Consider the following 15,615-nt stretch of genomic DNA (forward strand, 5'->3'; position numbering starts at 1 on the left):
AGATGGAAAATGACAATTTGATACACATGAGCAGGAATCAATTAGCGTGTCTAAAGCGCTTTTAAAGACAGCGACTTCAATCGATTTAGCAGATCTGGGTTGCGTGCGACAACGCGGGAAATAAGTCTTGATTGGTGACTCACCGACAAGGGGAGGAGGGGTAGATCTTCACATGGTTCGCTTGTTGATCTACCGCTCACTGACGACTGGACTCAAATTAGGCATGATGAAGTTTTGGCACATTCCTGAAACAGTGAAACAATTTCTTGAGGTTAGTGATCGTCTTTCACGCTTTATTCAAGTAGCAAAGCACAGAAGAATTCAATTGTAACCGCACGACACACGGTGCCTCCTCGTCACTGTGAGTCACCCGCTTCCGCTTTCTCAGGACGCAATTCACACAGACGTTCATGCTGTCGCTGAGCGCAAAGTCAAACCTGTTTGACCTTCATGCCAGACCAAACAATCCTTCACGATACGTGACATAACAACCCAACAACTGGCTATGTGTACATAACGAGACACCTCGGTATGTGTAGAAAACAACGTATGTGCACTTAACAACCAGACATTTAGGTATTGGGCATAGCAACCAGACACCTGGGTGCGTATACATAACAAGACTCATTAGGTACAGTATGCGTAGATAACAACTAACATGTATGTGGGCATAACAGGCAGACACCTGGGTATGTGGACATAAGACACCTAGACATGTAGACAACAAAACAACACGAGAGTGGGCATAACAAAGACATCTGGTATCTGTGCTGTCATAACGAGACACTTGGACATGTGTAAACAACTAAAACACGTGCGTGGGCATAACAAGCAGACACCCGGGTATAACGAGACACCTAGACATGTGTAAACAACTAAAACACATGCGTGGGCATAACAAGCAGACACCCGGGTATAACGAGACACCTAGACATGTGTAAACAACTAAAACACATGTGTGGGCATAACAAGCAGACACCCAGGTATCTGTGCTGTCATAACGAGACACCTAGACATGTGTAAACAACTAAAACACGTGCGTGGGCATAACAAGCAGACACCCGGGTATCTGTGCTGTCATAACGAGACACTTAGACATGTGGAGACAACTAAAACACGAGCGTGGGCATAACAAGCAGGCACCCGGATATAACGAGACCTAGACATGTGTAAACAACTAAAACACGTGCGTGGCATAACAAGCAGACACCCGGGTATAACGAGACACCTAGATATGTGTAGACAACTAAAACACCTGCGTGGGCATAACAAGCAGACACCCAGGTATCTGTGCTGTCATAACGAGACACCTAGATATGTGTAGACAACAACCCAACAGTATGTGGGCATAACAACCACACGACTGGTCATGTGAACATAACAACCTAGACACCTGGGTTGTGTAGAAATAGGAGCAAGTCACTAGGTCACATGGGCAAAACAATAGGACACCGGTTTATGTGAACTTAACAACCCAACATCTGGTTATGCGGGCATAACAACCAGACGCCCCAGTTGTCTGTATAAATCAGTTGTCACCAACGCTGGTGACGATAATGTGAAGATAAGAGAAGTATGCAGCACAAGTTACACTGCGCGGTTCAACCAAATCTGTGTTTTATCCACCTGCTCCAGCCCAACAAAATGGACGGCGCTCTCCAATTACGGAAAAATCCCACAGCTGAGCTTATTACTTTGCGTTCCTCCCCAGGTGCAAGGACGACCGATGCCCAGGTTGTTTGCGCTTAAATCTAGGGAGCAATAAGTGGATTATGGAAAACCGGCTCGATTTGTCATTTGATTCCTTGCGAGAAAGAGAAGAGGTCGTATCAAGCAAAGCAGTCCCGCTATCACAAAAAAAAAAAGACAATTGTTTACATTTGATTGGAACAGAGCACAAAAGTAAACCTCGGATAAAAGAGCCCCACGCTGTTCCATTAAGTCTAAGAACAATACAGTCTTTTTATCTGATCAGCACGGCTAAATTTCAATGTTTGGCGACTCAGCCTCTGAAACCACTTTGAGTCAATCACATTTCTCGTGTGTTTGTTTCCTCGAATGAGTTGTCCCTTTTTATCTGAAGCTGTTTTGCGGGTGATGAGGCTCTTTGGACAAGAGAAAATGAAGTCTTGAATTGCATCAAAGCACAAAAAAATCAAGTACACTCACTTGGCGAGCGAGATAATAAAGATGACATTTTTTTTTGACACTTTCAGAGGTATTGATTACAGCGGCCGTGAGTGCTCAGCTGAAATGCATAAGTGAAGGAACCTTCGAAACTCATTTTGCTGTGACGCGGCCATTACAGGGTCGTTTTAGCCATTTCCAGAAGTCCTTCAAAAGATGGACTTGTACTCAAGATTTTGTCAGCAAATTTGTAACGTTTATAACCGGACGGATGGGCTAAATTGTCTCGTGAAGGCATGCCTGAAAGTCTCAGGAAGTCTGCCATATTGTTCTAAACAGGCTTTTTTTTATATTCATTTTCAATTACAAAGGGAAAGACATCCTTGAGATTTTGTCCGCTTGCTACCAATTTGAACCACATTTCCAGACAAATGGGCAATGCTAAATTAACTTTTCTTACCATCTCAATATCAGTTTAAAAAAAAAATAAAAAATACTTGCTTCACAACATAGTCTGTCATTTTGATTTGAAGAGGTCCTTGAAAGAGAATTTGAATTTGGTCGGATTGGCAACAAAGTTGAACTAATGCCTACTAAGACAGATAGGCAATTTAGTGTTGCCTAGAGTTTCAAATTTTGTCACACATTTGATGGTTGAGCCCATTCAGTGCTGCCTGCAGCTCTAGTTACTGCCTGCAGCTCTAGTTACTGCCTGCAGCTCTAGTTACTGCTGGTGTGCGCTGCTTCCTAACATGGATTTTTCCGACTATTGTGAAGGGAAACCAAATGATGCAATGCGCGACCGCAACGCAGCTACAACTGTGAACCTCCTCGACTGACATTGTTTTGAAAATTGTTTCTCCCTTTTATCCCTCTGGCTGTTTATTTGTACATGCAAACCCTGAAGATATACTTAAAAGGAAAGCTAATTCTTAATATTTTTACGTCTTCCTTTCTAACGCTGCATAATCACACAGAGGATGTTCAAAACTGCAAACAATTCACAAGCTCGAGGGATTTATTTGCTTCCCCTGCGAGACGCCTTTCGGAGGAAAAAAAAAAAAAAAAAAGAAAAGTCAGACATCCCGAGAGATCAAACGGCTCACCTGCAGCTTCGATTGAAAGTAGCGCGCAGCTATCAAAAGGCTTTTCTTTTATTGATGAGCTTTTCTCACAAATCAGTACGACCGCCTTTGCTAATGCATCACAGGCGGAAGATTACAAACAAAAACAAACAAAAACGGGGTAAACAGATATTTTGCTCACGGGGTAAACAGATATTTTGGTGAAAGAGGAATTTGACAACATGACACCGCGACTTCAATGGAAACATCTGCTGTCGGGCACACGTAAAGACAAAAATTGATTCTTCGGCAAACAGTTGGTGGCACTCGTTTTTTTTGTTTTTTTGCTAGTTGTTTGCCGTTGTAGTGTAAGTGTGGCCACTCGTCATGTCTCCGCGCCTCGGGGCTCTACATGCAGCTGGTGGTGGCGTCAAGCCAGGAGGCGGGAGGTGGAAACTCTTGGATGGGTCACCCGGAACAGCAGATGGCGACGGGTGGAAAGCGGCGCGCCGGCGGGGGATCCCTCGGCCGGATTTTTGCAACCAACTGGGCAAAACGTGGCGAGGAGGCACGAAATATACACAAAATGCTGAAAATTAAGGAAATGATCAAACGTTCTCGCCATGCTCCACTCTTATTAAATAAAGAAGATTCTCAATTTAGCGTTGCATAATCGTTCCAGGTTTCCGATTGGGGCTAATTTTGGCCATAGTAGGGGGTTGTTCAAGCAAAAAGCCCTGAAATTTGCATAAATTAGCTTCTTCCAGGCAATTTTGTGATGATTGGTAATTTTTTTCTAAATTTCTCGGGGGCGCTATTGCACAAGTTTTGTTATTTTTGTACAACACTAATTCCCAAGCACAAGTATTTACTACAATAACGTCTTTGTTCATTTATTTGTTTATTTCTGTTTGCGGCATATAGCAGCAGGGACAACAATTTATGTAGGTTGACCATTAACTCTTTGACTGCCAAAAACGTTTAATGACGATTGGTAAAATCACGATGTAAGCCGCCATAAACGTTAAATGACGTCATCTACTTTTTTTTTTTTTTTTTTTTTTTTTTTTTTTTTTTTTTTTACAATAAAAATAATTAAACTGATTCCAAGAGGGCTAGTAAAATTTTATTTATTTTTTTAAACGGCTGCCATACTTGATAGACAGCAGCTCAGGGAGAAGAAGAAACCTCGCGACAAGCAGCGCAGGAAATGGAGGAATCTCATTGAACTTTTGCCAAGGCTTCATCAATAATGTCTTCAAGGAGTGCTGGGGTGTAAGAGGATATATTGTAGCAGGAGCGCCCATGCAAATGCTGGCTTGTTAAATTGGATCTGTGCAGCTCGGGGGGGCTACGGCGGGAGAGGAAGCGAGCGAGGTTGACTCGGGATAAAAAAAAAAATTGTTTAGCGGTGGAGAAAGCGGACGGGGAATTGGAGGCCGGGAGATGAGAGGAGGTCGGACAAAAGTGCCGCGGGGTGTTCCTGAATCCGGAGGAGATGTCCTGCTACAAGGCCACGGGGGGCCGATTTGGGATTAAATGCTCGGGGATGACTGGCTGCGTGAAAGAGTGAGATTGCTTGAAACCCCGGAGCCGGTTCACATCAGTCACTTGATTGAAAAAAAAAAAAAAAAGAAAAAAAAAAGGAAACTCATTGAAAAAAAAAAAATTGAGGTTGTACGTCAGGTTCATTGAAGGTTCAATGTTTACTAGGGACGTAACGATAAGCGCGATATCGTGATATCATGATATTAAAACTGCCACAATATCGTTGTCGTCATGTCCACGATAATTAAATGCAACACATCTGTTTTAAAAAAAAAAAAAAAAAAGGCAGGTTGATTTCCATTTGTGCAGTTCTAGCACCCTCTGGTGGCTAGTTTTTTTAGTGCAATAATTTTTTTATTAGGGATGTTTTGGCCCTTCTATGTTTAAAATCTACACTAATTGTCAAATGAAGGGGAACATAATGTGGAGGAACTCAATGTGTGCGTGCACTAACAACATAACATAATAATAATAATAATAATAATAATAATAATAATAATAATAATAATAATAATAAAATAATATACAATAATAACGATGTTATGGACAAAAGCACAACATTGTGTTGTTTTTTTTTTATATGATGTTTTTTACAATATTGTGAACCTTTTTTAAATATCGCCAACCTCCCCCTCAATATCGTGATAATTATCGTATCGTGAGCTTCACACAAACAACATTGATGCTAAATCATGTTGCATGTTTACGAGTAGGTTTTGTTGATGACTAAATTGCCATTGACTTTGTAAAAACTACTGAAGAATTATTCCGTGTCAGCGTTTAAAAAAACAACGAAATTAAGTTCATTGGAGACTAAAATGTCTTGTTTACGGTAAAAAGGCATGATTTATGTTCTTTTGTTTACAAAACACGTTTTTGTCTTTTGACTTCAAAAAACGTTTCGGTTGAAACTGTTTTTTTTTTATGTTTACAATGAACACTAAACCGAACTAAAAACTAAAAAAAAACTAATAACTTTTGTTAGGTTGACGATCAAAATGTATCGCACCAACAGTGTTACCCCGGGTGCCATATTCGCCGCCACCAGAAGTGAAAACGACGTCTCTTTAGCAAGTATACCATGTCTGTACAAAATGACACTTTGTAAATACATTGGAATGTAAAACGTGATAATTGAGATGAGAATACAGGTATTTAAAAAAAAAAAAAAAAAAAAAGCCTGCGGCGAAACACCTCCAATTCTTCAACACAACACAGTTTTGTTTTTTTTAATGGTGTGATATGAAGCAATTTTGTCTCTGGTGTTTATGATTATACATAAATGACGTTCATTGTGGATGTTAACTTCCCTTTGATGTTTAAAAAAAACAAAAAAAACACGTCTCAGCCATTTTGTGCGTTGACACGTTGTTCACAAAATTGACCATTACGTGTCACTATGGAATTGGTCATATACTTTTTTTATTCATAAATGCTGAGCAATGTGCGGGTGTTTACAGAGGGAGGTCATAAAGTTTTTTTGACTAAAACCCTGAAGAAAAAAAAAAAAAACTGCCACAGTTGACGCTAGCTAGCGAGCTCCCTAGCTAGCTCCCCGGGTCCTTGCTTACCAGCTAGCTAGCTAGCTAGCTAGCTAGCTTGCACAAGGGGCTAAAACCAAACTGTGGCAGGGTTTTTAACTTTCTGGACCTGGACTAGCCACCTCTTATTTTTGGCGCATTTTTGTTACACTTGGAGGAAAAGTAACGTTTATTACGGTAAATAAAATACCAAAACACAACGACAAATTATTTATTTCGCAATCGCCATTTTTTTGGCATTCACACAATTCTGGGCTCCTCACAAAAATACAGAAATGAATGAATACATGTATGTCACTATTCAAGCAGGACCAACAGCTCGGGTATTTACGGCTCCTCCGTCAGGTTACCCATTAAATACAAATCGCTGACATTGGTGAGACACGAATGGATCTTTACGAGAGCTGCTCCACCGTCGCCGCGTAATTGAGCGCCCACCCGATCGCACAATGGCGCTATTAAGTTTCACCGGGGCTCATTGTGTTTTTGACGCCTTCACACGCGCGCACAATAGAAATATCATCACACGTGTCAGACTGTAAAACCATATGATGCGTTTTCTTTCCCCTTGTGACTAAAGAGCTTGGAAATCTCCACCCCTCGCTTGTGTTACGCGGCAAACGTTCCAAAAATAGCACTCGGTGATCTCGACCCGGCAGTCGATAGGCGAAGGCGCTGAAACCTGATTACGCACGGACGGCATTCCGAGCTGCGTCCATTTCGATTTGCCTCCGCCCTCGGCTCAAAGACAGGTGTGATACCGCATGCGCGGCTATCTAGCGTGCCGGATTGATTACAAATGCGCAGGTGCGCGGTTAAACGCGTGCTGCGTTATGCATTTCAGATTAATGGCCGCGTTTCCTTTCCTTTGCGGTCCAGGCAGCAGGCGACAACAAGCACAAACGAGACGGAAAGGCAGTCAAATGCAGTACCCAGGTCGATCTAATCTGCACAGGGCCTTCAGAATCCGTAGCGCCTGACACGAGTCGTTAGTAACTCCTACTAGGGCAATGCATACTTTTATATGACAAAATAAAGGCCTATACGGTCAAATGAGAGTGACTCAGAGTGGCTAATACATCATGATAAGACACATAGTATGCATAAAACTAGACAGAGTGGCTTACAGATCGTCATAAGGCACATAGTAACTGCATAAGACTAGACTGAGTCGCGAATACATCATCCTACATTATCATCATACGGGACATAGCAACTGCATAAGACTAGACTGAGTGGCTAATACATCATCTTACATTATCATCATACGGGACATAGCAACTGCATAAGACTAGACAAACTATGTGGGGCTAACACATCATCATACATTGTCATCATAAGTCAAGTCAAGGCGCATAGTAACTGCATAAGAGTAGAAAAACTAAGAGTTGCTAATACACCATCATATATTACAATCATAAGGGATATAGTAACTGCATGAGACTAAACTGAGTGGCTAATACATCATCATACATGATCATCTTAAGGGACATAGTAACTGCATAAGACTAGACAAACTATGTGGGGCTAACACATCATCATACATTGTCATCATAAGTCAAGTCAAGGCGCATAGTAACTGCATAAGAGTAGAAAAACTAAGAGTTGCTAATACACCATCATATATTACAATCATAAGGGATATAGTAACTGCATGAGACTAAACTGAGTGGCTAATACATCATCATACATGATCATCTTAAGGGACATAGTAACTGCATAAGACTAGACAAACTATGTGGGGCTAACACATCATCATACATTGTCATCATAAGTCAAGTCAAGGCGCATAGTGACTGCATAAGAGTAGAGAAACTAAACTATCATACATTACATTCATAAGGGATATCGTAACTGCATGAGACTAGACAGTGGCTAATACATCATCATACATGATCATCTTAAGGGACATAGAAACTGCATAAGACTAGAAAAACGAAGAGGGGCTAACGTCGTCATAAATTATCATCATAAGGGACGTAGTAACTGCATAAGACTAGACAATCTAAGAGGGGCTAACACATCATCATACATTATCATCATAAGTCAAGTCAAGGCACATAGTAACTGCATAAGACTAGACAAACTAAGAGTGGCTAATACATCACCATACATCATTACCATAAGGGAACATAGTAACTGCATAAGAACAGTGACTAATACAGCATCATACATTATCATCATAAGGGACAACGTAACTGCGTAAGACTAGACAGAGTGACTAATACAGCATCTTATATTATCATAAGACACATAGTAACTACATATGACTAGACAAACTAAGAGTGGCTAAGACATCATCGTCATCATCATCATACATTATCATCATAAGGGACATAGTAACTGCATAAGAATAGACAAACGAAGAGTAGCCAACAGCATCACACATTATCATAAGACATAATAACTGCATATGACGAGACAAATTAAGAGTGGTAAGACATCATCGTCATCATCATCATACATTATCATCATAAGGGACATAGTAACTGCATAAGAATAGACAAACGAAGAGTAGCCAACAGCATCACACATTATCATAAGACATAATAACTGCATATGACGAGACAAATTAAGAGTGGCTAAGACATCATCATAAGACACATAGCACATAAGCACATCATAACACAATGACCCAAGACAACACGCAGTCATAACGCATGCCGGCCAATGCAAAGTCAACTTTAGTAGCAATTAGACTGTTTATTCAACCAATCAGATTTCACAAGTGGTAATTAAGACCGCTGCAAGGCATTTATTTGTAAGGCTAATGAGTTTGAAATGATATATATTTGCGCTAAAGTAATCCCTTTTAAAAGATAGTTAAGTTTTATCATAATGAAAAAAAAAACAACTAAGTGCTCGCTAGTTAAAGCTGCAGGCGTCCATGTAGTGTGAGCGGCTTAATAAAGTTTTCAATTGGAGCCGTTTTGGAGCATCAAAATGGAGTGCACGGCACGGCTTTCCCTCTCCACTCACTTTGTGTTTATGGTCATTTAAACACTCAGCGGCAACGTTGGCCGCGGTGGGCGGTCGATAATGAGCTGTGATGGAGTCAAATGGAAATCAGATGTCCCCTTTTGTTTTTTTTGTTTTTCTTGCCGTGCCTTCGCACCGACACGTCCAACCTGTTTTCTGTTGTCTAACTGGAAACTCAAGCCTTCCTTTGGCTCAAATTTAGCCGCCAGCCGCCACTTTCCGTGGAAAAAAAAAAAAAAAAGATGCTCACTCTCAGTTGCGAGTGTTATATAAAACCAATGGGCTTGAAACCCTACCACAAGCTTGAAACCCTACTTTGAATGCCTTAAACATAGCTTGAAACCCTATCACATGTTTGAAACTCGAACCTTTGGTCGACATGCCAATGTCAAACCATCAGCATAGACTTGAAACCCTACTTTGGAACCCTGACAATGGCTTGAAACCTTAATTGGAAAGCCTAACGACTCTGCAACCTAATTGGAAATCTTATCTCAGAATTGAAACCCTATTTTAATGCCCTAATGTGAAACCATCAGCATTATTTGGAAGCCTAACCACACCTTGAAACCCTACTTAAACTCTTAACTTTGCTTTAAACCCTAATTGAAAATATAATTGTCACAATTCGCGGTAAATTTGGACTCAAGTGCAGGGAAAGAAGGCAGCAGGGAGGTTGAGGTGCTCAAAAAAAAAAGAAATCAAACAAAACAAAGGGCAAACAAGGTATTTGGCAACTGAAACCAAAACAACAAAGTCCAGATACTAACAAAAAACTTTAACGACTAGCAAAAACCTGATGGGGCAGAACGAGGCGTGACAACAACAGCAAGGCAAAAACTCTGCAGCACGACAGGGGGGAAAATAACAATGAATCGACGCAGACAGCAGGGAGACAAGAAACAAAATACACAAACACTAATTGACACAACGAGACACAGCAAAAAAAAAAAGCAGAACATAACAGAAACTTAAAGGAACATGATGACAAACTCAAAACCCACTCAAAACTAGAACCCCGACAAAAACTACAAAACAAACCAAAACTCAACCCAAACCATGACAAAAAAAAAAAAAAAAAAAAAAAAAAAAAAAAAAAAAAAAAAAAAAAAAAATATTTGAGCTCAAGCTAGAAACCATACAGTGAAACCCTAACCCTGTGGCTTGAAACCTGAACGGGCAAAAACCTTCCGCCTTGTTTGAAACACCAAACCAAGCTTGAAACTCGAATTTGAAACCCTACCAAAAATATGGAATCGCACTCCTGCCTGAAACCGAATTCTAAAACAATCAACATTGTTTCAAAGTCTAACTAAGGCTTGAAACCCTAATTTTAAACCCCAACACCAACTTCCTACTTTGAAATCCCAAAACAAATCTCAAACAACCAGCATTGCCTAAAAGTCTACCAAAGGCTTGAAACCCTATTCTTAGCTTGTTTGAAACCTCAACTTTAGTTTGAAACCCTAACCCAAGCCTAGTATGAAACCTTAAACCCGAGCTTGAAGCTTTAACCGGAATGAGCCAAGCTTTGTTTGAAACCATAACCCCATGCTCGAAACCCTAATTTGGAAACCCTGCCGCCGGTTCTGAGAGCCCCATTTTGAGCGCATTGTTATTGCAGCCCACGTCGTCACGGGTGCCTTGTTTGTCTCAGCGGGTTAGCGTTGTCACTTTTTTTCACGGCTGAGCGCATAACCCAACCACGACGGCGGCGGCGGCGGCGTCTTTATTACTTGGCCAAGGTCACATTACTCCTGTTGTCTTGGCGACGCCGTTGCCGGAGACGAAAGCGCGCTCGACGTCACAAAACAACTCGGACGCGAGCGAGCGAGGCTGCAATACAAAACAACTTTGGGTCATCCCTTGGCGAGTCTTTCGGGAACGGAACCGGCATCAAAAAGTGATGGGCAAACTTTCAAAAGTCCGACGCTGGCTTGAAATTGTAACCCGGGCTTGACAAGCACATTTCGTACCCTAATTTGAAACCCAACTTAGACCTCAAACGCTGACTGTGTTAACTCGGTAATATTAACTCCGGCTTGAAACTGTGATTCGAAAATATAGTTTGAAACTAGAGCTAGACTGTTTTTTTTGTTTTTTTCCAGGGCCGATATCGATGCCGATTATTAGTAGGGATGTAACGATATCTAAACAACACGATACAATATTATCACGATATGAAGGCCACGATACGATAATTATCACGATATTGTGGGGAGGTTGCTAATGCATGCACACAATGAGTTCCTCCACATATTGACTCATTTATATACATAGAAGTGCCAAAACATGCCTTGCGAAAATTAACTTGCACTGTCTGTTTGACCATGTCAAACCATATGATACAGAAGAATAAAATTACATAAATCAATAAATAATAATGCATTCAAACTGATCACCAACATTAACTCAGGAACACAATGTTAAAAAAACAAAAACAAAAAAAACTTTAACCTGCAAAACAAAAATATAAAATAATTTGCGCAGATTTTTATTTATTTTTTTGCTGTGTGCAAAGCGCACATGCTCAGTGCAAACAAAACCCCCACACCACCGAGCGAATGCTCCCTGCGCACACGCTGCCAATAATGAGAGCGCCACTGCCCCCTAATGTAGTGGAGGTGCAATTGCACTTTATTCTAGGATAGTAAAAAAAATAAAAATAAAAATAAAATAAAAAAGCATGCTCACTGAGGTCAAACGCGCCCCCCTTGATGGAGCCTCGCGCCCCCCTGGGGGGGGGGCCCGCCCCACTATATGAGAAGCAGCGCACTAACCCAAGTTTGAGACCCTACTTTGAGACGCCAAACCCCCTCTTGCCACCACCGATTCCAGAAAACGTGAGCAGATGCTTCCAAGTATTATGAACGGCAAATTGACTTAGCGCATCTGTCAGTTAAACGGCGCCTTTGACACGACCTTGTTCGCTTCCAATGAGCCGGAAAAAGGCCGCCCAACGCCAAACGTCGGGCGGGCCGACGTCGACGGCAGCCAGCAGAGCGGCGCCGCCTAATTCTATTTTCCTCTTGCACGGTTATTAGACTAAGGTGACCTTCTTCTTATTTTATTTTTTCTCTGCGAGGAATAAGAAAATAAATAAATGAATTGCACGTGTGAAAAAAGTAGACGGAGCCACGCAAGTGTGACTGATGAGACTTTTTTTTTTTTGTTTTGTTTTTTTCCCCACAGTTCAGCCTGACTTCCAAGAAAAATCATGGTGGTTGGGGGGGTTTAATGGCGGTACCAACATACTGCGGTGGTTTCACACGGAGAGGGAAGAAAGAGTTGAACCCGGCGACCTACGACCTGTGAGTAGCGCAGCGATGACGCGCATCGTGCTGGCGAAGGCGCGCGCCTTCAACAACCAACAACAGCCGAGCAAAAGGATTTTTTTATTTCATTTTTTTCCCCTCTTCTGATTCTGCTCAGTTCAGAGGCCACGCTTTATCTTTCACAGCTCACCTTGCGCGCACACAAACGCAACTCGTATTCCGGCTGCTCGCAAATGCCGTCAAGCTTTACTTTCAAACGCAAACGTGTTGGAAATTATAATCCAGGCTGGAAACTGGGACCCGAACTGTTCATTTTTTTTTTTATTTTTTTTTTTTTTGGCAGGATAAAATTCCGATAACCGATTACAGTGTTCCCTCGTTTTCCGCTGGGTTCCAAAAAATACCCGCAATAAATGAAATCCGCAAAGTCGTTAGCTTTATAATGTTTGAAGGCTTTTAAAGCCCTCGCCACACAGTTTAGACACTTTTCTCATCAAGGCATTGACATTTTCTTACATCTCTCTCTTTAAACATTCTCAATGTTCAAATCTTCATAAATTTTATAAATTAAGTACATTACTGTAAAAAAAAAAAAAAATGCATGCAAATTTGCACACAAATAAAACCGCAATACAGCGAGTCCGCGAAAAGTGAACCGCGTTATAGCGAGGGAAGACTGTAATTGAAAAATATATATATATATATAATATATATATTTTTTTAGATTAAAAATAAAAATTAGGGATGTCCTGATCCCGATCATGTGATCGGAAACCGAGTCCCAATGACGACATTTTCAGCTGATCGTATCGGGAGAAAATGATCGGGGTTTTCATTTTTGGCAATTTTGTTTATTATAATCATTATTATTATATACAAAATCATCCAGCGGTAAACATATTGCCAAAAAAAACAAAAAAAAAAGGGTTTATTTATTTTTACTTATTATTTTGTGCACTTGTGATGGCAGCCCCCCAAATCACCGAGATGTTTTTGTTCAAATTAAAAAATAAATAAAAATTGGAGGCACTTTTTTCTAGGGATGCACGATAATGCTATTTGCAACCGAAACCGATAACCCAATAATTTAGAAGTGCCGATGTCGATCACCGATAAGTAGCCCTGCAAGTTGAAACCCTATTTGAAAACACAAGACATTCTGTGATGCTGGTTGACTCCAAAAATTTCAAAACAATTGTATCCCAAAGTGAAAAAGAGCTGAAGTGTTCTTATTTGACCTTGAAGTTTTATTTCTTGACTGTTTCCCAGCAAATTTCATTTGAACGCCGAATCCTCTTGACTTTTTTGGGCCGCGTTCAACTACACTTTAAGCCGCCCTACCGCTAAATCGGCGGCAAACGCTTTATGCGAGCTACCAAGTGGGGAAAAAAAAAACAAAAAAAAAAAAACATTAGGATAGCGTGGTCCTGGATACGTGAGGCTCTTGTTGAGCAAAGATGGCGCCTTATTAGTCATCCCCACAATGCGACGGCTTTTTAAATGCTAACGGGCCTCTCCCGTCCCCGTTATCACGCGCAGCTTTCGGGAGCACGGCGGAAACCGCAAAATATTTTTGCCATCGGTGGTCCCCGGGCCAGACGGATCACCTGCAGCAGTCCGAGGACAAAAGGCGTAGGTGTTGATTGTTCCGCCGGCATTAGTCCATATTTGCGCTAAAGCACATCAGGTTGTTATTGAGTGATTCTAAATTGACTTGGCAATTCTCTGAGAGGCGCCGAGCGCCGGCGAAGAATAACAATGAAGGCAAGAGAGGCTACTGATGGAGGCCGGCGGGGGAGAGGAGCAAGTGGGGGGGGAGGGGGGGCTTATCAATAAGCAATTCATTCTAATTGCTAGTTTGAAGGCGGGCTCGGCGTGCACAAAACGCGCCAAACCAGTCACATCTTGCAGCTGCGTGCTCCCGGGGGCAACTCATTTTTAGCGCCAAAACGGTAAAACTAAAAAAAAAAAAAAAAACAGCCGACCAATTAAAACGCAATTTAACGTGACGCTATTAACATTTAACCTTGCGCCTTCGCCCTTCGCTAGCGGATACGCGTTTAGAGCAGTGGCGGCAAAAAGAATCAGACTACAGTACAGCATGTCAAAAGTTTTGATTTTGATTTGATTTATTGAACATATAAACAAGCAAAACCGCAAAAAAAAACGATAATCAAAACAAAAGAAAGACTGTTCAAAGTAGAAGTACAAAAATGGATAAACGTTTAGAACAAGCTAGCTAGCTAAGAGCAGAGGTAAAATACGCTAGAAAAACAAAGTCCAGTGTATAAAACTGGTAAATGGAGACGTAAACACACTTTAACTTGATGCTAATGACCTGTCCCTTGACCCTTTCCTACCAGATATCCATTAGAACAGGCTAGCTAAGAGCAGAGGTGGGGGAAAAAAAAAAAAACAGCTAACACTTTGTACTTTAGTGCAAGTAACTAAGCGATGGAAAACTACAAACACCTAACCAAAAATAAACAAACACATACTTGACACTTAACATTTAACCTGTCCATTGATCCTTTGCTAGCGGAGACGTGTTAAGAAAAGGCTAGCTAAGAGCACAAATGGGGAAAGTAACCTGTCTTTTGATCCTTTGCTAGCGGATACATGTTAAGAAAAGGTTAGCTGAGAGCACAAATGGCGAAAGTAAAAAAAAAAATACACACATACTTAAGTAAAACAACTTGGGTAATAGTACTGATTCGACACCATTACTTAAGTAAAAGTTAAAAAGAAAAGTATAGATTCTGAAATGTACATTGGTATAAAAGTAAAACATTATTTTTTGCTGTTTCATACACTAAGTACCATTTTTGTTGAAAACGTTAGCGCTCAAAATAGTTTCCCCTCCTTTTTAAGATTACTTACTCGAACATCTATGTGCTCACCCTGACACAAAATGAAAAGCTAGTTATTGCTAGCTAAACGCGTTTCCGTAGCTTTGCTAATGTTGTGACCTAGCTAACAAAATAAATGCTAAATTAGCTCATGACAAAAAAACTGAAAAAAAAAGTCACTTCACCTATAAGCCTACTGTTTTTTGTTTTGTTTTTTGTTTTCAGATTAGTT

At 40.9% G+C, this 15,615-nt stretch overlaps 1 protein-coding gene across 3 annotated transcripts in view; it reads right to left on the bottom strand.

The window, feature by feature from the left end:
• Positions 1-15,615, bottom strand: part of fibcd1b (fibrinogen C domain containing 1b) — a 207,701-nt gene that overhangs the window by 162,870 nt on the left and 29,216 nt on the right. For all 3 annotated transcript variants that reach the window (XM_077496741.1, XM_077496740.1, XM_077496739.1), the window contains exon 2: positions 144-245. The gene's annotated coding sequence lies outside the window, so the exon portion shown is untranslated. The remainder of the gene's footprint in view (positions 1-143; positions 246-15,615) is intronic.

The sequence above is a fragment of the Festucalex cinctus genome, chromosome 15, assembly GCF_051991245.1.
Source record: "Festucalex cinctus isolate MCC-2025b chromosome 15, RoL_Fcin_1.0, whole genome shotgun sequence".
In the NCBI taxonomy this organism is placed as follows: Eukaryota; Metazoa; Chordata; class Actinopteri; order Syngnathiformes; family Syngnathidae; genus Festucalex; species Festucalex cinctus.